Raw genomic sequence first — 24,136 nt, forward strand, 5'->3', positions numbered from 1 at the left:
CCTTGAGGAAGGATGCAGAGCAGGGAATCAAGCCTATAATAGCAGCATTACTCAAGGAAGGAGTACTGGTAGAATCTCTGGATTCACCATGTAATACCCCTCTATTTCCTGTTAAAAAAGCAAAGGGGGAATGGCGGATGGTACAGGATTTACAAGCCGTAAACAATGCAATAATACCTAGAGCACCTACGGTGCCAGACCCACACACTTTATTGAATGATTTGAAACCACAACAGAAATATTTTTCTGTGGTAGATATAAGCAATGCTTTCTTTTCAATACCTATACATCCTGATAGCCAGTATTGGTTTGCATTTACATTTCAGGGTAAAAGATATACCTATACTCGGCTACCGCAGGGATATTGTGAAAGTCCAACGATATTTGCACAAGAAATGGCTAGCAACCTGGTGGGATTTACTCCACCAGGGGGTAGTCAGATTCTACTTTATGTAGATGACATCCTGCTAGCAGCCCCCACCCAGCAACAGTGCAGAGAAGATACAATAGCATTGTTGAAGTTTCTAGCAGCACAAGGACACAAAGTAAACAAACACAAGTTACAACTTTGGAGAAAACAGGTTAGATACCTAGGATATGTAATATCCAGAGAAGGTAGAATACTAGATGAAGATAGAAAAACAGCAATTTTACAGGCATCTAAACCAACAACCAAGAAGGAAATGATGTCCTTCTTGGGAACGACTAATTTTTGTCGAAGTTGGATATCGAACTATGCTTTAGAATCTGCTCCATTGGCTGATTTAATATATAAAACACCAATGGCAGCACAAGATGTATTACAATGGACACCTGAAGCAGAAGCAGCTTTCTGCAGACTAAAACAATTGATAGCTTCATCATTAGTTTTAGGACTTCCGAATTATCACAAAAGATTTTTCCAAACCGTAGATTGTAAACAAGGATACATGACGTCAGTTCTGATGCAACAGCATGGAAGTAAGCAACGCCCCATAGCTTACTATTCATCGCAGTTAGATCCAGTGGCACGGTCATTGCCACATTGTGTACAAGCAGTAGTCGCAGCTGCAATGGCAGTACAGGCTTCGGCCTCAGTGGTGTTATTCCACCCTCTCACTTTGAGAGTGCCTCATGCAGTCGCGATAATTTTACTGCAAGAGAAAATAGCATATCTATCTCCTGCTAGACATCTTTCTTGTATGACCATACTGCTGAGCCAACCTCATATGGTAATTGAACGTTGTACAACATTAAATCCATCAACGTTACTTCCGACTCCTGTGGATGGCACACCACACAGTTGCCTGCAGGAAATTGAGCAAATAACTTTGCCCAGACAAGATCTTACTGATATGCCCTTGGATGATGCCGAGGTGACATTTTATGTGGACGGATCATGCAGGAAGGGTCCTACAGGGAAGAATCTAGTAGGGTATGCAGTAGTCACAGACACAGAGATTTTAGAAGCCCAACCCCTACAGCACAACCTGTCTGCTCAAGCAGCAGAATTGATAGCCTTGACACGAGCTTGCACTCTAGCGAAAGACAAATGTGTGAACATATATACTGACAGTCAGTATGCTTTCTCTACAGTGCATGTCTTTGCACAGCAATGGAAGAATAAGGGAATGATAACATCTACTGGTAAACTGATTAATCATGCACAACTTATTTTGAATTTATTAGATTCTATTCAGTTACCTACCAAAGTAGCTATTTGTAAATGTGTAGCTCATACAAAACAACAGGATTCGATTTCAAAAGGTAATGCACGAGCTGATGCAGCTGCAAAGCAAGCAGCTTCAGACTCAGAAACTTTACTTTTGGATGAGGAATTACAACCATCTGAGATTTTAGATTTAGAAATGTTAAAAACAATGCAGACATTAACTACAAAAGCAGAGAAACAGAAATGGGAAAGACGAGGCACAATCCTCGAAAATGGACTGTACATCTCCAAGGAGAAAAAGCCAATATTGCCATCTAATTTATTTAGATATGCAGCTTTGTTGAGCCATGGGCAGAGCCATGTCTCAACAGGGGGGATGGTACAATTAGTAAATCGGATATTCCAAACATACGGGTTTACGAATTACACACAAAAATTTTGTGCAGCATGTCATATTTGTAATAAACATCATGCACAAGGAGCATTCAAACCCAAGCAAGGGAGTTTTCCTACACCAGCATATCCGTTCCATACTATCTGTATGGATTTCATAGAGTTGAGTAAATGTGAAGGGAAAAAATACTGTTTAGTGATTATAGACATGTTTTCCAAATGGGTAGAAGCTTTTCCAACTAAAAATCCGGATGCAGCAACAGTGGCAAAGGCCCTAGTAAAAGAAATAATTCCTAGATTTGGCATACCGGAAAGAATCTATAGTGACAATGGGACACATTTTGTCAACCAGACAATACAGCAACTTGGGAGATTCTTTGGGATCTCTTTGAAGAATCATTGTGCTTACCACCCACAGTCTGCAGGACTGGTGGAAAGGTACAATGGAATTTTGAAAAATAAGTTAAGAAAATTGATGAGTGAGACACAGAAGAATTGGATTTGCTGTTTGCCTTTAGCACTACTGAGCATGAGAACAGTTCCAAATGTAAAGGGCTTGACCCCCTTTGAAGTGATATTTGGAAGGGCATATTATGTGCCACAGTGGAAAGCTCTCATGCCTGCAGAGCTGGAGGCTGACAGCTCATTAGCTAATCATATGAGGAAATTGTTAACCAATAAGACTGTTTTGCAGTTGAACTGTTTTTCAGATAAAGAACAAATGAGACCGGAAGCGGTGCTTACCCCAGGGTCCTGGGTTTGATTGAAGGTCATCAAAAAGAAGAATTGGACAAGTACGAAGTGGGAAGGTCCATACCAGGTACTGTTGGCGACGCCTACTGCAGTAAAGGTTGCTGAGAGGTCGTCCTGGGTCCACCTAACGCACTGTAAACCGGTAAAGAACTTTCAGCTTGATAAACATTTTGTAACTGATACACCACAAGGGCAGGATGGCCAAGAACAAAGTGAATAAACCATCTTGCTAATTATACATCTATTAACTATGATTGTGGTGACTTTCCTTTTGTTGTGGTTTTTCCTGCATATAACTACACAAGTGAAAGTGATGAAATGTGATGAACTGTCTATAGACTGGCATCCAAACTTTAACACATACCTGGCCATGAAGCGTGTATATGTAGAGACTATGAACGTTTCAAACTGCTGGGTCTGTACTGCTATACCGACAGCATATGGAGGACTTTTGATGTCCGCTGTCCCCTTGGGGATAAATGAGACTTGGGAAAATTTACTTTTTGATACAGGTTCTGTGAGATCACATGACAAAATTGCATTGTATTTACCTATTACACAGAGAGGAATTGTTTGTTTCTATAAAAATGATACACTCCAAGTTGGTTGGAATAACTGTAACATAACTGTATTTTATAAATGCTATATTAAGGCCAAAGATAAAAGTACTAGCTGTAGCACAAATTATGATTCATATTTGAGCTTAATGAAAACAACGATTAAAGATGTGCTGAAAAATCCTGAGTTGCATAAACAATTGTCTGTTATAGACAAGAAAATGTTTCATTCAGAGTTAACCCGCATCAGTAACTGTTATTTTGTTTGTGGGAAAAAGGCATATAAATGGTTACCTGAGAATTGGTCCGGCAGTTGTTTTTTGGGTTATCTGGTTCCAGCTATAAGGCATACTGCAGAATTACCTCTGGGTAAGATACGAAACGTGAGAGATGTAGCTCGAAGAACTGGGAATTCAGTCGAAAAACCTGCTAATCCAGTGGGTAAGATCGAAGCTGGCTGGAAGGATCATCCATCCGTGAAAGATAAAGAGAAATTGACTCATATGGACTTGAGTGACAGTGTCATATCCTGGGCTGGAATATTTCCTGCCTATGGAGCAGTCAAATCAATCTGGGAGCTGAGAAAACTGTGAAAACTTCTCGAAGTAATGAGTAATGCAACTTTTTCTGCTCTCGAACTTGTGACTGATGAAATGAATGCAATAAGAACTGTCATGCTGCAAAACCGAATGGCTCCTGACTTCACCCTAGCGGCGAGAGGTGGTACGTGCGCGCTTATCAAAGAAGAATGCTGTGCGTTTATACTAGATAATAAGCATGAGATCAATGATCACCTAGAGGTAATACAGCAGGTATCGGCCATGACTGAACCAGGCCCAAACCCACTGACGAACTTTTTCCAGAATCTATTTGGTGGGTGGGGTTCAATCCTAATGAATATTTTGATTGCTATTTGCATTGTTTTGCTCTTATTAGGAGCATGTGTCTGCTGCGGGATACCCTGTATGAAAAGATTAGTCAGAGAATTTGTTGATATATCTGTAACTGAGACTATGTACCAAGACATTGAGTTGGATCTATTAGTTCCAAATGAAATTCTTTCTGAAATATAAAACAAATGACTTGCCTAGTTCAAAATCCTTAAAGGAAAAGGCTAGGGAATGATATGATATTGTTTATGTTTCTGAATAAAATAAAAAGAATTAAAAGGAGGGAAAATGTTGGAAAAATGTGTACTTAAACATATATGAAATGCTAGTTTAAAAGCAAATAGTATGTAATGCATTTTATTCTATTTTACAAGATGGCAGTAAGAATGATCTTACATGTAATTGCTTGAAGCTTTGGAGCTGCAGTGTGATTGAACGCTGACCCTGGCAGTAGCCAGCTCAGCAAGCTTATGTTTTTCACTAATGATTATCTGCTGGGTCAGGAAAATGAATGTATAAGGCATTGAATCTTTTCTTCCTTCCTCTGAGATAGTTGGCCTTGTGAATATTATCAGCACAGCTGCTAAAAGTAATGTTGCGAGAAGAACAAAGAAGCGTATTAAGAACTGAACTGACTATTGTATTCGAGCAGGACTGAAACCTTGAAAGAATAACATTTACAGAAAGACATTATAACTGACCAGGTGCTTTGCAAGGCTGTATTATTCTCATGGGAAAACTTTTAAAAAGTATAACCTCGGCACTTTCTTATGAATAGAATATTGTAGACTATAGTGATGTAGGTGTCCTGTGACTGACCACGTCAGTAAGGTGGGCACAGCTTGAATGTATAGAGTATAAAATAAAGACCATTTCCTGTATCATATTAGACAGAATTCTATACTTGTACTGTATGTTTTTTTGCCTCCTGGTGTACACTAGTAAACTTTTTGTATCTGAGCCTCCTGTGTTGTCCTAATTTATTTTTATTTAACAGTTATTTAGTAGGTTATACAGCACAGTGATGTTAACATACGGATTTCACATGGAAAATAGAATGTGCTGCAGTGGGACTCGAACCAGGAATGCGTGCGAGTTAGGTGGATGCTCTGCCCACTTCACTATTGCTGTTCTGCTTCATTTGCATATGTCACCATAATGACATACCCATGTTCCCTTCCCCTGGCCCCTGAGCAACACGTACACAGCATCCATCCATTCTCCAGTTGCTAGCCCTGCCATACCCCACCTCCACACATTTCCCTCTCTGCACATCTCGGTACTCCTCCAGTATACTGTCCCGACCCAAGCATCTGCAGGCTCTTCATCCATTTATTCCACATATGTACCAGCCTTCCCTTGATCCTCCTTTGATACTGGTGGAGACATCGATGTGACTCACAACTGTTGGTTCATCTTGCCAGGAACAGACCTGTTGTGTCAAGAGTAGACCTAGCTAGTCTACACTGTTTCTCCTACTGGTAGCATCCTGCCAGGGTTTTGTGTAGCAGTGGTTTGCTCACACACCTGGCCAGCCTCATCTCCTGGTTCCACAGATCCAATGCCCCAGGTGTGACATACTGTGCATGAAGCACGCTCACAAACCCCCACAGTGTGCACCATATGTCATTATTCCCTTCGGTATTATGCAGGACTACTGTTCTCACAGTATGATTGGACAGGCAATGTTCTGTGATGCACATAGACTGCTCATAATACTGTGGTTGAGCAATGGACACGTGTTCTGATATTAATCTACACACTTATATACATTTCCTATACTGTTGGATGACTGTGCTGGATGATGTGTTTGAGATCACAGCAGCTGAATGTGTATCCACCATGGCTTAGTGGAACTCACGTCAACTATAGTGTGCAGGGTTGGGTGTTTGCAACCTGGCAGTGCAGATTATTTTGTTAATGGCCACGACAACAGCTGTTGGCTACAGACTGACTAAGGCACTGTAGAACATTTGTAGGTGGGTATGCACTGGTTTGCACGAAGCACAGCATTGCTGACCTCTGGTTGTGGCATCTTGCACTGAGTTAGCCTCTACATTGCTTCATCACTGTGGTAATTGCATACCGCAGCCAAACAGGCTTACACCCGCTTGCTCCCACATACACACATGCAGCGTTGTGTATTTAGTTCACATTTGTCTACCAGTACAATCTGACTGTATACTTGTCCATTGTCAGTGGTGGCCCGGGGAGTAGAGCTCCACATTAACCCCAGCTACTTATTCCAATTAATACTGGGGTGTTCACATTCATAAAGGGTAACAGACGTAACATAGCTATGTCCCCCATTCTTCATGCTTAGTTTACGTTAACATGTCGGTATTATCCATGCTTAGGTCAGGTTTACATGTCAGGTATGACTGTTCATAGAGGTAGGTACTAGGCTATCGGCCCAAGGGCCTATGTAAGCCTAGCCAACAAGGTTCCCTGGCTTATGCCACCCAAGAAAGTTATTTTCCTGTGCCACTGTCGAGCAGAGACACAGACGTGATCCCCGGGGTGTATTTCCTATTTCCCATCCACTCATCAAGATTTTTCTTGAAGAGTGATAATGAAGAACTTTGCTTGACATAGATGGGTAGCCTGTTCCAGAGTATGGGAAGTCTCTGGGATAGGAATCTATTCCTACAGCATGTCCTGTTTATTGTGGTGACAATGTTTAGGTCCCTAGAGCGTGTAGCTCAGAGGGATTGGGATTTCATTAGATATAGCATGTCCAACAGCTCTGGGTTTGACATAGCTTTATATGTTAGGCAGAGATCACCTCGGAGTAGGCGATATGCTACAGAGTAAAGCTGGAGTTTTTTGAGGCGGTCAGTGTAGAGCATTTGTTTGAGGCCAGTAATCCTCTTTGTGAGGTACTTCTGTGGCCTTTCCAGCTGCTGCAGATGTCTTGTGAGGTACATTCCAAAAGGGCTGTTGTACTCTATAATGGGTCTAATGAGTGTTGAATAGAGGGGAACAATTACCTCTTTTTTCCTGGATTAGAACCCTTTCATGATGAGGTGTGCCACGTAGAAGGACTTCCTGACTACTGTGGCGATGTGACTATCAAAGGAGAGACTACTGTCCACCTGGGTCCCAAGGTTTCTTATCACACATTCGGTGTTAAGTAGATTGCTGCCTATGTGGTAGTTCATGGGTGCAGAGTTTTTACCAAAGGGGATAACACTGCACATTTTGGCATTGAGCTTGAGGCCATGGCTCTGACACTAGGCATCTGTCTCAACAAGGCCCTTCTGTAGAATGTCCATATCATCTGGGGACTTGATTATGGCTCTTAGTTTGCAGTCATCTGCGAACCTCATTAGCCAGAGGCCTTCTGTTTTAGCCTGTACTTCAAAGAAGTAGATACCAAACAGGAGAGGTCCCAGGACAGAATCATGTGGTACTCCACTTGTCACTGCTTTGAGGTCAGATTGTTGACAAAGGTCATTTTAAGGTGAAGTTGGATTCCTGTTTAACCGGTCTGGATAGGTTACATGCAGGTATTCAGGGTAGGTGAAGTTATTCCATACCTGTGTGGTACAGTAGAGGGGAATAGTAAAGGAGTAGGTAGGTAGGTAGTGGGGGTGGCATTGTAACTGTATAGTAGCCTGTATGAATAATTGGATGGGGAGCAATAGGGAAGGTTTGTCGAATGTTGGGATTTGTATGCGTGGCAGGACAAGAGGTGTCGGTTTCACTAGTTGATGTAGTGGTATAGAGTGTGAAATGGGGGGGAGGGTTTCGCAAGGTGGTGAGCCTGTGCTGATCCAAGTGTGCTTGTGGTGTTCCTTCATGTGTTATTTACATGTGCCCTGTGAGACAGCTGAGATACTACATGTGGGTTGTGGGTTCCAGATACTGGCAATATAGTGGGTGAAGAGGGTGTCACCTACGTGTAACCTTAAACATTAATTGAAATGGAACAGGGGCCGATAGGTACAATTTGTGCATGGGGCACAAAGGGGAGAGTTAGTAGGGGAATTATCCAGGGATGTGCAGGACGGCTGCAGGGAAGGTCCAGAGCTGGCCATGTCATTTATGACAACAGCTGTGTATATACACTGCATTTGGTGTTTGCATTGGACACTCACACCCCTGGGTGGGGGTGAGGACTACAATAATACCTTGTAATGCCAATTAGATCAGCTTGCATGCCTACAGTGGGGTGTTGCGACCATGTGTTCTTAGGTGTTATGTCGTGGGTTATGCAACAACACATATGGTTATACCGTACTTTGCCATGTATACTGGACTGTGCTGTGGTGGGACCCAAATCGGGAATGGCTGCCCATTAGATGAAAACATACCTGTTGAATGTACAGTTTCCGCAGACTGTCCAGAGTTTTGCTTCATAATTTTGGTGAGTTCCTCTTACAATCTGCACTTGTCTGGCAAAGACCTGGGAACTGAAGTCATTAAATAAAGACAAGTATTTGAGATTAAGATTCCACATCCTTCAGAAAAGTCATGCTAATGCATAACCTATTAATCTATCAGCTTTCTAAGGCTGTAAGTGAAATACTTAATTTCTGTTGCTATTTGTCCTCCCCAACAGTTTAGGTTCTGTCCAGAGGTTTTGCTCTAAGAGGTTGAGAGGTATGGGCAGAAACTCTGCCCAATTCGTAATATTACTTACGTCGCCGGGGCAGTCCGAATACAACTGCACCAGCCAACACCTGCATCCCTAAGCCCATAATTGCATACCCATAATTCCCCCACCTGCCCCTCCTCTACAGCACTCATCCTTACTGTGGGTGCAGGTGGGGTCTAACCACACCACTACACACTGCCCACTCTGCACGTCTCGGGACCCATGTCGTACTTTGTCTCGACCCATGGGTCATCAGGCTTGCCCAACCTAGTAGTCCGTGTATGTACACGGCCTGGTTAGATAAATTGTTACAGGGACTGACTCTGATCATCATCAATCGTTTGTTGATTGGACCCCTCACCCCCATTGATACGGCCTGTGAACATATGTAATTCTTAACTGCTGTATCATATCCTAGCTATATATATATATATGTGTATGTTTGCACACATATATACATATATATATATATCTACATATCTATATACATATATATATATATATATATATATATATATATATATATATATATATATATATATATATATATATATATATATATATATATATATATATATATATATATATATATATATATATATATATATATATACACATATATATATATATGCATGCACATATATATATATATATATATATATATATATATATATATATATATATGCATGCACACATATATATATATATATATATATATATATATATATATATATATGCATACACACACACACACACACACACATATATATATATATATATATATATATATATATATATATATATATATATATATATATATATGCATACACACACAGATATATATATATATATCTATATGTGGGTATTTAATTATATTCTCTGTACGTATACATTTGTACTATGGAGAGGGAGAGGTATATCTCCATGTAGCTATGGGTAGAGATACACACACATACCTCTACATATTTACATCTACATCTGGTTATTCCATTCTTTGCCATGTGAAATAGACTGTGCTGCAGTGGGACTCATAGTGGATGTGGCTGCTCGTTGGGCGGCACCTCGGTCCAATGAACACTATTGCTTACATCCCTGGGGCTGTCTGTATAGACCCACTCCAGAAAATACCTGCATGCCTAGACCCATAATTACCTATCCATAGTTCCCCCACCTGCACCTCCTCTACAGCACTCATCCTTACTCTGGGAGCAGGTCGGGTCTAAACAGACCACTACACACTGCCCACTCTCTACTTCACTGGACCCATCGCTTACGTTGTCTCGACTCATGGGTCATCAGGCTTTCCCACCCTTGTATTCCGGGTATGTACACACCCCGCCTTGATAGGTCATCGCACAGGATTCCTCCTATAACAAGACAATTTTTGGGGTGTCCCGCAAGAGATGCTCCTGTCTCTTTTCCAAAATTAGACTCCACGGGGCCACTGTGTCCCCCCCGGTTGTATCCTGCCTGTGGTCTGAGGAGCAGTGGATTGTTTACATTGTTTGTGGGTTTGTTTGTATGTTTCCTCTGTCCAGCTGGGGGGGGGGGGGTCATGCTACATGTTACACTTTTCTTGCTTGGGCCCCTCACCTACATTGGCATGGCCTGTGAACATATGTAATTCTTAGGTGCTGTATCTTATCATAGGTATATATCTGTGTATATCCACACACACACACACATATATATATATATATATATATATATATTTATATATATATATATATATATATATATATATATATATATATATATATATATATATAAAATACATATATATATATATATGTGTATATGTCTGCATATATATATATATATATATATATATATATATATATATATATATATATTGCTGTATATATATCTAATGACATGTGGATGTATGGGTGCCTGCATATGTATATCTGTATTTGTGGGTATTTATTTATATGTCTATCTATGTTTGCATACATTTGTACTACAGAGAGGGGTGGTATATATCTATATAATTATGGGTATTCATACAAACACATATACCTCTAATTCTTTAGCTACATATCTGGTAATGTTGACTGGTATTGCTGGGTACTGTGTTTCATGTGCATACCAGCCAACCTTGTGTGCCACGTATGCTTTGCGATACCTACGACTGACTCCATTAGTGTACACAGACCCACAGATGACACCGGACATTGGATACAGTGTACTTAAGGCACTTTCAAGCGGTTGTGAGTGGGTTTGCGCAGAGGTTAGCACTGCTGACTTCCGGTCACAGTGTGTTACACGCAGTTAGCATCTCCTTTGCTTGATCTGTGTCGGCGGTGCTTCACCCCACCCATACGCACTTACACACGCTTACTATTGCTTACATATACTTACTACTACTTATCTGTGCTTACGTCTGCTTATTGATGACGTATTCATTTTGGTACTGACTCTTCACATGTGCATTTCATGCAGTACTCCAGTTCACATTTAAATGTTATTTGGTAGGTTATACAGCAATAAAGTGTACATAATTGTTCGTATACAGATTACACATGGAAAATGGTATGTGCTGCAGTGGGACTCGAGCTGGGAATGCCTCCTTGTTAGGCAGATGCTCTGACCACTATACTATTGCTGTGTTATTCATTTGGTATATCTTCCTTGTTATCCTCTTCAGCCTTTTATGTTGCTTTACCCATAGCTAAGTGATGGGCAAACTCACACACCTATGGTTAGCTGTACTCAGAGTTTTAAATACATTACTACAAGGGTTTCTTCATGTTTTTTTTCAGTGTACTGTTGCTGTTGAACACATGGGGCTGTTGGTGGGGATATGCGAACACTTATGAGTGGTCTCGCTCTTTTATGTACACATTCTTCTGTTCTACTTTGCAGGGGACGTGTTTATTCTGAGAGCTCTCCTCTCAGACACGCCCCCTGCACTTGTCCACGCTCCGTGTAGCATTAGGCGTTCAGGCAGCTCGTCTTCCTTAATATGCATGGTGTGCTGCCATCCTCCTCTTAGACTGGCACTTCCGTGCAGGACTAGAGTAGTCCTGCATGGTGGATTAGTGAATCTGGGGGCAAGTTTTTAATAGTTAGACTTGTAAAATCAAATCCAAAAAAATTCAACCTTTATGTCAGCAATCACAGAAAAAAGGTGAATATTTATCTTAACAGCGCTTTTTATAAATGAACGCTCCATTTTAGTCAACAGATAACAGTCTTTCACATTTAGATAGATGATAAAGACACAACAGCAATGGTGTATTAACTCTGAATGACTAAAAACATTGTTTGCACATTGTTAGTGCAGAAGAATAAGGTTGTGAGCTGTTAATGAGCTTCAACATGGGGGTAGAGGGTTTGATTTTTTCAGTCTCCATTTATCTGCTGGCTAGCTCTGAGCAAGTGGATATAATGTATTCTGTGGATCAGTCTCCTATCTTGATAAACAAGCAAAAAAATAAATAAATAATAAAATAAAACATGGCTCTGAGTAAGTCACTTATTAAGTCAGACAGCACTGTGGGATTTTAACAATGCATATCTCTCAAAAAGATTGAACTAACTAGGTATAAAAATCCAGATCTTAGAGAACCAGCTTGAATAGCTATTTGGATATTTATTAAAAGAGCTGACTTCCTTTCAAAAATGTTTTTTAAAGATCTCTATCAAATTATCACTTAAGACATAGGCACACATACTGTACATTAATGGAAAAGAAAACAAACCATAATGACTTTTTAATTTACATATCTTATACATCATATATATATATTTTTTTTATTTCTTTATAACAGCTGTCATTTTGTACAACACTACATAAATTGCTCAATTCCTTCCTTCCCTTAAACCTCATTTCTCCTCCTGAACATTATTCTGTATGTATTGCTCCTACAAATTCCATTTATTTATATGTAATTTTCTTCTTCGCTGTTCTAAAGTCCCCACTCCCAGTTCTATTCTCTCTTTCACATTAGTCAGTACTTTGTATACATATGGTTTAGATTTTTATTTGTATTTTTCTAGTAAATCCTTTTTAGAAGTCAACAGAATTAAACTTAATAAGTCTTTGCCGTATCTAGGCAATTGAGATTCTGTGTCCCAGCTCAAACAAATCATTTCCTTAGGTACAGCCATTTTCTCCCCCCATTATTTCTGACAGAGTACTATATAAGAATTTGTTAAAATCCGCCAACTCATTGCACTCCCATAAAACATGCTGTCAGTTACCTCTTCCTTTCCTATAACACATCCAGCATTTACTATCTATCTGAGGAAAGATATTTAAATTCTGCTTAGGCTATAAAAATAAGGATCTGCATCCAGAATCACACTCTCTCCCTATTTCTTGAGCTCTACCCTGCTTTGTCCCTTCCCTTTCTACTTTGAATTATAACCTTCTACTTGTTATGTATGTATCTCTTAATGGCATAGTTCTAAAATATCAAAAAGTAAAAATAGCATTAACTTGTTCAATGGCCAGCCTTATATACAGGCAAACCAGGAGGCCAACAAGGGCTGCCTTGTATATTTATTGAGTTAGTTATTTCCTGATGGACAAAACAAGTACTACTACTGGCAGTGCCCTCTTCAAGATGCTGTCATTTTTGAACTATAGCTCTCATCCGTCCAGCATTTATGAAAATATATTGATTTTTTCGTTGCAATAAGAGGGTGCCATGAAACTGAAAGGCCCCTTTAAACTACATTTTCTTTCTTTACACTTTCAAATGTACATGCAAACCCATTTAGGAAGGAAGACTGCAAAAGTCCTTTTGTCACTAACCATCCTTGGTAGCATTTATAGAAACCGTTGGCATTTGAATATGGTTTTGTTAACAAGGAGTAATGTAGAAGACAAACATTATATTGTCAAATATGCTAGAAATGCAGACAGCACTTTTGTGAACACTGGATAAGTACTTGTTAAATTGATTTAATCATATTGCCAGAAACTGCTTTACATCATTCCCAACAGTGGTCATTTATTATTGAAGTTAATTTTGTTAAAAAAAAATCTACGACTGCTTATTCAATTAATTTTACTGTCTCTTATTTGCTGTTTTTCCCCTCATGTGGCCAAATCCCAAAAAAAGTTATCATGCAAGTCATAAAAAAATAACAAAAAGGAGTACTAAAATGTATTAAAACATCTAGTGCTTTAGCTTACATTGCCTTCAGTGGATATAAAAGATAAGCAAATGGATAGGCTAAAAAGACGTACCTGTTAAGCATACAAACTTCTAAGGGGCTAGACATCTTAAAAAGTCCATTTGGTGAGCCTTTTTGTTGTTTATATTGAAACAGTTTTAGTCATTTGAGCAAGTCATGTAAGCATGCCTCTCAGTGCAAGAAATCTAGACAAAGCCAGAAGTAATGGGGAGACAAAAGCCAAAAATAGGGGCTGATTTTAAAAATTGCTCCTACAAACTTAGAAAGTTTCTATAATAACAGATATTAAATTACTATATATTTTCTGAAGGATCTGAAGTCTGAAGTCTGAAACTGAAATGACTATCATTTTTTAACATTATTTAGTGACTAGAAACCTCAATAATTTGCAAGAAAACTACAAATTCTAAGAAGAACAGACCAAAACTATAAGGCAAAAATCTGGACAGTTGAAAGGCATGCATGCAAGTTATCTGTCAGTGATTATTTAGTATTACTTAAGTATTCTGGACAAAGGAAAGTTGTGGTTTTGTTACAACAATGATCATTTTCAAGTCAGGTATTCAGCTTGAAATAATTTGTCAGTATGTCTTGTACAAAGCACAGAACAATGTCAGATTGTGCACATTTTTACAAATGAGGTACCTGGATACAGAAAAACAAATGTTCTTCCTATTTCTGTAACTTCTCCTCCATCAGATCAAAAGCAAAATGATGCAGCTTCAGGAGAATGAAAGAGACACTCTTGCCAACAAAAGAGAACAGAAAACTAGGCTTCTTTCTGCACTGGAAATTGTATATGTTTGACAAAAAGTTAGCTCCAATTCAAAAAGCTTCTTAATTTTATTAAGAAAAAAGTTTGACTGAACCACGTTTAATAAATTGAGGTAACCACGTCATGTCATGATGTTTTTGGGTAGTGGCAGAAAAGACTAACTTGCTAAGTCTTTACCTCCCTACCTCCCTGCTTGTTAAGATGTGCTGACTGGGAGTTGCATCCTACTTTATGGAATGGAGCATATTCCTCACAGCTTTAGGGTGCATGGTTCAACACTCATCCCTTGTTCACTGTTTATTTAGAGTCTGCATGTCTTGAATATTCTAGAATACTTAGTTTTTCTCCCACCTTCCAAAAAAAAAAACAAAGTTATGTACTCACCATAATGTTCCATGCTTGTTGTCCAGTATCTCGCCTTCATTCTTGCTGGTTGGGTTTAGAGCCGAACTCGGCTCTGACTTGGCTGTATACTAAAGATCGAGAGCTTCTACTGGCATGTTGATTAGTAGCTGCTTGGTGGTGGCAGTTAGGAGCCAGTCATCTAAGTATGGAAACACCTGGAATCCCTGATGTCTCAGATGAGCCGTAACTACTGCCATGCATTTGGTAAACACCCTGGGGGCTGTAGTGAGTCCAAAGGGCAGAGCTCTGAACTGGTAATGGCTGGCTCCCTGCCAGAAGCATAGAAATCTTCTGGAGCACCTGTCCATCTTTATGTGGTAGTACACATCCTGGAGATCTAACGAGCACATCCAATTGTCTTGTCCCAGAAACTGGAGTATAGACTGCAGTGTTACCATCTGAAACTTTGGCTTCCTCACCGACTTGTTTAGTCTGCTGAGATCCAAAATGGGTCCCCAGTCCCCTGTCTTTTTTGGAACTAAAAAGAACATTGAGTAAATTCCGGATCCTAGTTGGTCTGTGAGGACTTTCTGGATAACTCTTTTTTTTTTCTAGCAACATTTGAATTTCTAGTGTTGCTTGATCCCTTTGACCAGGTGGAATGTCTGGGATAAACTTTGATGGATAAGGTGAACTGTGAAAAGGAATGTTGTAACCCCTGGATAAAATGGACTGTACCCATTTGTCTTGAGTCACATTCAGCCAGGCTTCTGGGTAGAGAGATAGCCTCCCCCCGACTGCCTCCAGAGGTGGACAGTCGGGCCTCCTTTCAGGAGCACTGGAAGGGCCAACCAGCGAAAGTATCTCTATCTCCCTGGTTCTGCGGACCCCCTCTGCCACATGGATGGTGTCTTCCATTGTTATTTCTCCCTCTGCCCCTGGGAAAAGGATCATCATGAGTGTCAGATAAGGCTCCTTTGGACTTCCTGAACCACATTTTTCCACTCTTTTGACTTTAGGATAAGGTCTGGTAGGGCAGAAAAATGGACTCTAATGGCAGATAGAGTCTTACCATCTTGTTGGTTCCTGGTGAGAGTTTCTTTCACTTTCAGCCTGAACAAGGATGAGCCATCAAAGGGAACGCCAGTGAAGGAAGATCTGAAGGGTTCAGCAAACTCACAAAGGCGCATCCAGGAATGTCTCCAAAGAGCTATTCCTGTGCCTGCTGCCCTGCTCGCTCCATCGGCTACATAGGAAATGAGGCACATGGAGGAGTTAGTGATGGAGGTTAAGGTTGTCAGCTGAGAATTAATCTTATCAGATAAATCCTGGGCTGTAGCACCTTGTAGGGTATCTCCCAGCTCTTTTTGGAGATCCCTCTGAAGTCGGGTGAAATGAGACAAATAATTCAGTGACCACAAGGTAAAGGCCACTGAGGAGAAAGTACGCTTCCCGTACCTGTCCATCATGTTAGACTCCTTGTTCAGTGGATGGACAGATGCAGAAGTTCCAGCTAACTCCTTCTTTGTGGCTGCAGCCACCTCCATCGCATCTACCGGAACTCCTTTAGTTAGATACTGTCTGTCCTCTGGGGCTGTAATAAATTTATTTGGCCTCCACAGAACGGGGTCCACTGATTCTGGAGAGTCCCACACCTTCTGACTCACTACACCCAGGAGAGGATCGAAAGGTGGAGACACCCAAGAGGTTGAGGGGTGAGAGCCAAATGCCTCCAGGTATACCTACTCATCTTCAGAAGGGGAAAGGGACTTCCAGCTGCCCCTCTGCTTAAGGATCTCCAGGATGTCTGAAAAAGGAGACATCCTCAGAGGGCAATGGTGGGGACCCTTCTGATTCCTCTAAGTCAGTATCAGAAGTGACAGACTCAGGTGAGTCTACGTGCTTCCTCTTACACTGCCTCTTCCGAGGGACCTCTTTGGGGGATGCTCTGGGGAGGTATCAGAAGAGGATATTTCACCCAATGGAGTTTCCTGGGGCATTGGCTCTCTACTCTGGGGGTAATGGCAGGATGATGAAGAGGTGGACACCAGTCCCTTGGAGGGAAAAGAGGCTAGAGATGAATGTGGAGAAGTCTCAGTGGAGAGCACACTCCGCATCAACCCCAAGAGGCCAGGAGATCTCTACAGCACCAAGGAGGGTGGCTCTGAGGCTGATGTGGGAGCCAAACTTACCTGAGCTGAGGTGCTGAGTGGGAGAGCTGGTTCCGACATGGGTCCGACTCGACTCCCCCCCGAGCCAACCAGGGAGTGGCAGCCCCCAGATCCCTTGATGGAAGACAGCATCATAGAGATTGGAGCAGACGTCGGAGCCGAGATATCAGTAGTGATTACTGTCTCCGGCAGTTCCAGCACAATGACTGCCATACTTTCTGGCTCTCAACTCGTCTGAGTCGGAGGAGGAATCAACAATATCGGAGGTGCTGTTCTCGGCTCCACAATACAATGAACTGGGCTTGAGAGAATTTCTGCTGGGGCCCGGGTCTGGAGCAGCCTCTTCATGACCCACTCCACATCACTGTCCAACAATATGGAGGATAGAGAGGAATGGCTTGAGGACTTGTGGCTACCTGCCACAGACTGTAACAAAGGAGATTGTGGCACCAAATGGACAGGTTCCAAAGATGGTGATCAACTCCTTTATCGGCTCCGCAATGGTTCCAAAGAGACAGATGGAACTGAGGGAAGACCAGACTTGTTGGAAAAGGAAACTTTCAGATCCGAGGATACTGTAACTTTGACATTGCTTGACGGCTCAGACACTGGAGCCAATGAAGCAGACTTTTTTGATTTTTCTAGTTTTGAAGTCTGATTACCATCATCCACTTTCAACAAGCCCCTTTAAATGAGCTTATTTTTCCTCTCCTCTAAGACCCTGGCACTGAAACTATAACAAATGGAGCAGGAGTCTTGGAGATGGACAGGTCCTAGACCATAGACACAACTTGTGTGTCTGTCCGTTATGGACATTTTTTGAGTGCATGAATCGCACTTTTTAAATCCAGATTTATGTTCTTTTAACAGATTCTTTCAACATATTTAACTATCAAAAAAAACAGCTAACACAACAGTGCAAAAAAATTAACTATCAAAAAAAAGGTTAGTTAAGACAGAAAGGTATATATAGATATAGATATATATAGATATGTATATATATATATATATATATATAGATATAGATATATATATATATATATATATATATATATATTTTTATATATATATATATATATATTTATATATATATATATATATTTTTATATATATATATATATATATAAATATATATATATATATATAAAAATATATATATATATATATACACATTTTGTTTTATACAAGAAAGGATAGGGAAGAGGAGAAGTCTCTAAATTAAATGCCAATCTCCTCCAACCTGAGGAGATGCCTCTAATTTAAACGGTGACTCCTTAAAGGGGAAAAGGAAGGTAAAAGAATCCTCTCACTGAAACATATTATCTGACTAGAAAAAAAGGGGAAAGAGAGAAGATAAGGCCTAAAAATATGAAAAACACCCAAAAAAAGGGCACTGTACTATAAGTGGGACAGGTAAACTAGGATATAACAGTAAGTTTTAAGAGAAGTAATACCAAAAATAGAGTATAATATTACATTTTACTAGCCTGAACAGCGAAGGCAATACCTTAAACTTAAAGCGGCAAATGAGATCTGGGGAACAGCCGCTAAGCACCATGGGATAGGTTATAGCCTCGAGCCAGTAGAAGCTCTCGAACTTTAGTATACGGTTGAATTGGAGCCGAGTTCAAACCCAACTAGCAAAAATGAAGGCATGATAGGGCAACATAACATCAGTGGTTGAATGGCAAATCTAAGTTGATCACACACATATCACATTTATCCTTAGCCTTGTAGGATGGGCCATGGCTGAAAAGACTCCACAGTGGGTCAGTTCACTTACCAGATAACAAATAATTAAATTAGTTATCACCACACTCAAGGTATATAATTTACAGTGTAAATAGTAACAATTATTTTCTGTTCCACTTTGCCCCCCCACCCCCACCCCAACCGCCTGCTGAACATCAGCCTCTCAAAGACAACTGACTTACTCAATCATCATCACTAGGGCAAGGGGTGAGTGGGAGGACCATCAGTTCTGGAACTTTTTCTTTATGTCCTATCTCCCATTTACTCACACCTAGTGACAACAGAAGGCAAGGCATACAATGTATGTCAGTGCTATACTATCACTTCTGTAAGAGGCTTACATCAGCAGGACTGCCCTTCTCACTACAAGAGGCGCAATGAGCAGTTGCTTCCCTGGTATCTACCAGGAAAATCAAGAAAAATCAAAGCATGTATATTTGCCCCTCTCTTTCTTTCTTTTTCCTATAGAATTGGGGAATCCCCATCCTCTCTGATTGCACCATCATGTGCTTAAGCTGCAACTTGAAATCTGGTCATCTAGACCAGAATCAGGGCTTTATCCCTCTAATCACAAGTGCATCAGTGATGGGAAGGGGTGGATGTAAGCCTAATGAGGAAAGGGAGTCTGTGTTCTAAGAAAGTGTACCTGGTTTGGGTCAGTCTAGAAAGCAGTGAGTAAAATATGGCTTATTCTGTCTCTGTTCGTATGGACAGTGAAGACTTGCTGAAATTTGCAAAGGAATTGTTTTCTGCTTTCACTGTGCTTGCTTCCTCTTCTTATAAGAAAACAGAAAGAAAAAGAGTCCCCTCTCTTTTCTAATAAAGATTTTTCAGTCAGAAGAGCAAGCATTGTTGGGAGAAAGTTGTGCTTCAGGGCACTCTTCATAAGTTGAAGCCTCTGATTCTAAGGAAAGTGTGTCCTCAGATTTCCCTCCAGAAGACTTTTCTTTTTCAAAAATTGTATCTAATATGAAAGAATTTTTCACTGGGAGCAGAATGATATTTCTATTGCCCAACAAATGTATTATGATATTCTCATCACTCCCAGTACTGAAGTAGCCTTCCAACTTCCAAAAGATGTGACTCCGCGGGTCTACTTCTTTTGATCTAACTTTCATTTGCCTGACACTCATTTGCCTGAGACCAAATGACTGAAATTTCATTTGCCTGACACTTCATTTGCCTGACAAGTATTATTAGCAAGAAAATGGAATATGCCCCCTTCCCCACTGCAGTGCTAAACTGGTTTTAGAATATATAGCTAGGGGGGTGTGGGGGGGGCAAAGCCCCCCACTTACTTTTCTGTTACTAAGCAATATTACATCAAAACTTAACAATATCATATGAAATGAAGTGGGGGGCTTTGCCCCCCACCCCCCAACTATATATTCTAACTCCAGGGTCGCACTGCAGTGGGGAAGGGGGCATATTCCATTTTCTTGATAATAATAGTCAGGCAAATGAAGTGTCAGGCAAATGAAATTTCAGTCAAATGGGGTCAGGCAAATGAGTGTCAGGCAAATTAAAGTTAGGTCAAAAGAAGTAGACCCGACTCTGCACATACCTTCATTCTGACTGCTGATTGGGCAGCTGCATGGAGGGAAAATCAGTAGACAGAATGAAGAAACTTTAGTACTTTCTTCCTGCCTTGTGAAGAAACAGTTTAAGAACTTCACATGATCCTTTAAGAAATCCAGAATTTTTAGAAAATCAGAAGTTATGTGTCAGGAACTGCTGTTTCTAGTTGTTGCTAATTTGGGGGCTTTTTCAGTGAGAGAATGTACTGCCTGTGTAAACTTTGTGCATTTTATGTTAAAATTTCATATAGGGAAGTCATCGCTCTCAACCAATCAGGGGCATATCTCATCAGAATCAGGGACAAATCCAGAAATAATCAGGGACACTTTTAAAATATTAGCACTATTAACTTGAAACATTGACAGAACAAGAGAATGTGAATTAATATACATTTTCTGAAATAAAAGAAGTCTATAACTCTAATTACTATCATTATTTATTAAGTGGAATTCACTACCTTTTCTCCAACAGTCACCGATTTTAGGAGAGATTAAGAAGGACAGACCCAAAATTTCAGTCAAAATCAGGGACAGCTGAGAGGTATGAGGAAAGTGTTTTATTGAGACACAAATTGCTATGGAGTATGTTAGTGCTTCTGTTCACTGTGTGGCAACTTACCTGCAATTTTTTTCCCCAGACTAAAATTTATGTGAAGGGGTTTTGACAAGACTTCAGTGTGCTGCTTATGCATTTCTTTGTTTAAGGGATTGTGAATGTATGTGAAAGTGAAAGTGTGATGCTTGTGAACACTTACAATTTATCTTCTAAATGACTCATTTCAGTGAAAAGTGCTGTGTCTGAAGTATCCTCCTTGGTCACAGCATGGATACTTACTCTACTCCTGCTGGTCTGACATCTGGCTTCCCCAGGTGTAGTCCTCTCAGCCACCTTGAACCTGGGGTTAGCCATGTTCTCTTCAGCTGTTCCAGTGTCAGAATCAGGCATGGAAGAACCCATTTTCCAAGGACACATAGACACACTGGAGGATGATGATCAATGTAGCCAAGGAAGAGACCTCATTATGGGACAGAAGTATATATATGCCAAGAAAAAAAAGGTTAAACACTGTTCATCTGAAGCCATGGGATCTATTGGGAAAAATATTGTCTTACCTTAGCGCTGAAATTGTTGCAGGAAGTTAATCCTGGTACTCAGAATGCAGTACCTATAAATCACATCAGTTGAACCATTCTTATTTTATTTTTATTTTATTTAACATTTGTTGACCGGGAAAGTCCGACTAGGTTCCACAGATCCTGTTTTCAGCGGAGGCCCGGGGAGAAATGCTCCAGAAGCATGTCTTTAGAATGTGGGAGGAAACGAGTACCGGAGGAAACCCACGCGAACACAGGGAGAACATGCAAACTCCACACAGAAGGCACCCCAGCCGGGAATCGAACCGGAGAACCTCTTGCTGTGAGGTGACAGCATTAACCGCTGCACCACTGCAAGACACTGCACTTATGGAAGACATGTCAGAAGATTCTGTCATAGACAGGAATATGGCTACTTGCCCTGCAGACTCTTAATCCCAGTTCTCAGAATCAGAGGCATCTGGGTCCTCACAACTTTCTCAGACTATATCCAGTATGAATGAGTTTTTATGCAAACAAATGGATGCTCCCCCTGAACAGAAGGCATATTATATGTTACAAGTGGATATGCCACATACTAGGTTCATAGGTTCATAGGTGTGTACTACGCTAATGGCCCTGGAGCATTTACAAGCATAGCCCATAGGATTACCCTGGCATTGTGCCACCCGACCTTAGTTCCCAGTGCCTCTGTTTATGAAAGCCACTGGAGTGATCCCTGGGGTGAATTTTCTATTTCCCATCCACCCATCAAGATTTCTCTTGAAGAGGGCAAGTAAGGTGCTCTGTTTGACATCTATGGGAAGTCTATTCCATAGCATGGGCAGTCTCTGGTTTATGAACTTGTCCCTCCCGCATGTTCTGTTGATTGTGGTAATGATGATGAGGTCCCTGGAGCATGTGGTGTGGAGGGATTGGGATTTCTTTAGATGTACCATTTCTAACAGAGCTGGGTCAGACATGGCTTTGTAAGTCAAGCAGAGATTGCCTCTAAGAAGGTAATATGATACAGGGAATAGTTGGAGTTTTTTTGAGTCTGTCCATATAGGACAAATGTTTAAGGCCTAGGATCCTCTTTGTGATGTACTTTTGCGGCCTCTCCAGTTGCAGGTGTTTAGTGAGGCACATGCCAAATGGGGCATTGTACTCAATGACTGGCCTAATGAGGGAAGAGTAGATGGAGACAATGACCTCTTTCTTCCTGGATGCAAAACCCTTAGTAATGAGATGTGCCACATAGAAGGACTTTCTGACCACAGTGGCAATGTGGTGGTCAAAAGAGAGGTTGCTCTCAACCTGTGTTCCCAGATCTCTTATAATGCCTTCTGTGTTCAGTGAACTACCATCAATGTGGTAATTCATGGGAACTGGGTTTTTCCCAAAGGGGATGATGACACATTTTTTGGCATTGAGCTTAAGGCCATGGTTCTGACACCAGTTGTTGAACTCAGTGAGGACTTTCTGTAGGATATCAACATCACATGGGGAATCAATAATAGCTCCCAACTTGCAATCTTCTGTGAACTTTGTCAGCCAGAGTCCCTTTGTGTTGTCCTGGACTTCAGAGAAGTAGATACCAAACCAGGAGAGGACCCAAGAGTGAACCCTGTGAGACTCCACTCATGACAGGTCAGCAGTCTGACTTGGAGTCAGCTAATTTCACACTGTGGGTTCTACCTGTGAACCAGTTTGCAACCCATCTAATGATATAGGGGCCGATGCCTAGCTTAGTGAGCTTTTCTATGATTCCTGAGTGGGGAATGGTATCAAAGGCCTTGGCCAGATCAAGGTAGGCAGTATGAACCAGCTTGCCTTCATCCACAACTCTGGTGACTGACTCAAAGAAGTTGACCAAGTTGAGCAGGCATGACCTACCCTTCACAAAATCAAACTGTGTGGGATCCAGAGTTTGGAGATTCCCTATATGCTTGTTTATTAGGTCCATGATGATGCGTTCCATAGCTTTGCATATTAGACTCATCAGGCTAATGGGGAGCTAGTTCCCAGGGTCTGTAGTCGCTCGTCCTTTGTAGAGAGGGATGACTGTAGCAGTGTGTCATTTGGTAGGGCCAAAGCCTGAGGTGAGGCTGTGAATGAACAGGCACACAGGTGAGGTGCCAGTTCACTCTGTAGTTCATGTAGAACACAGCCAGAGATATTGTCAGGTCCTAGAGAAGCTTTATTCCTGGCCTGGGACAGTGCTGTTTTAACCTATGCAGCAGTAATACTGGGTGACTGGCAATCTACTGGTATTGTAACTGGTCCTTTGGGGGGTAAAGTTGGCACTGAATCTGTCAACCAGTATATTGGCAATATCTGTTGGCTCAGTATAGGAGGTGTCATTGTGCAGTAGCTCAGAGCAAATCTGGGTATTGCCATGGAGATTCTTTACATAACTATAGAAGGCCTTGTGGTTGCCTTTACTATCT

Source organism: Protopterus annectens, chromosome 2.part1 (assembly GCF_019279795.1).
Source record: "Protopterus annectens isolate FY-2018-M chromosome 2.part1, PAN1.0, whole genome shotgun sequence".
NCBI classification, from domain to species: Eukaryota; Metazoa; Chordata; order Ceratodontiformes; family Protopteridae; genus Protopterus; species Protopterus annectens.